The sequence below is a fragment of the Bison bison genome, unplaced genomic scaffold (genome assembly GCF_000754665.1).
Source record: "Bison bison bison isolate TAMUID 2011002044 unplaced genomic scaffold, Bison_UMD1.0 scf7180017851899, whole genome shotgun sequence".
NCBI classification, from domain to species: domain Eukaryota; kingdom Metazoa; phylum Chordata; class Mammalia; order Artiodactyla; family Bovidae; genus Bison; species Bison bison.
In genome coordinates this window covers 7976-8964 of record NW_011482472.1, presented here as the reverse complement: position 1 = coordinate 8964, position 989 = coordinate 7976, and the positions used below count along the sequence as shown (strand labels likewise).

At 36.6% G+C, this 989-nt stretch overlaps 1 pseudogene; it reads left to right on the top strand.

Annotated features, from left to right (window-relative positions):
* LOC104997178 overlaps positions 1–989 on the top strand; it is a 4874-nt pseudogene that overhangs the window by 1072 nt on the left and 2813 nt on the right.

The window sequence follows — 989 nt, the reverse complement described above, 5'->3', positions numbered from 1 at the left end:
ATGGCCCAATCAAAAAGTGGGCCAAAGAACTAAACAGACCTTTCTCCAAAGAAGACATACAGATAGCTAACAAACACACGAAAAGATGCTCAACACCATGCGTTATCAGAGAAATGCAAATCAAAACCACAATGAAGTACCATCTCACCCCAGTCAGAATAGTTGCTATCAAAAAGTCTACACACGATAAATGCTGGAGAGGGTGCAGAGAAAAGGGAACCCTCTTACACTGTTGTTGGGAATGCAAACTAGTACAACCACTATGGAGAACAGTATAGAGATTCCTTAAAAAACTGGAAATAGAACTGCCATATGACCCAGCAATCCCACTGCTTGGCATACACACCAAGGAAATGGGAATTGAAAGAGACACGTGTATGCCAATACTCACTGCAGCACTGTTTACAATAGCTAGGACATGGAAGCAACCTAGATGTCCATCTGCAGACAAATGGATAAGAAAGCTGTGGTACACAAAAAAGAAAACTACACGCCAATATCACTGATGAACATAGATGCAAAAATTCTTAATAAAATTCTAACAATCAGAATCCAACAACACATTAAAAAGATCATACACCATGACCAAGTGGGCTTTATCCCAGGGATGCAAGGATTCTTCAATATCCGTAAATCAATTAATGTGATACACTACATTAACAAATTGAAAAATAAAAGCCATATGATTATTTCAATAGATGCAGAGAAAGTCTTTGACAAAATTCAACATCTATTTATGATAAAAACTCTGCAGAAAGTAGGAATAGAAGGAACATACCTCAACAAATAAAAACTATATATGACAAACCTACAGCAAATTTTATCCTCAATGGTGAAAAAATGAAAGCATTTCCCCTAAAGTCAAGAACAAAACAAGGGTGCCCACTTTCACCACTGCTATTCAACATAGTTTTGACAACAGCAATCAGAGCAGAAAAAGAAATAAAAGGAATCCAAATTGGAAAAGAAGAAGTAAAACTCTCACTATT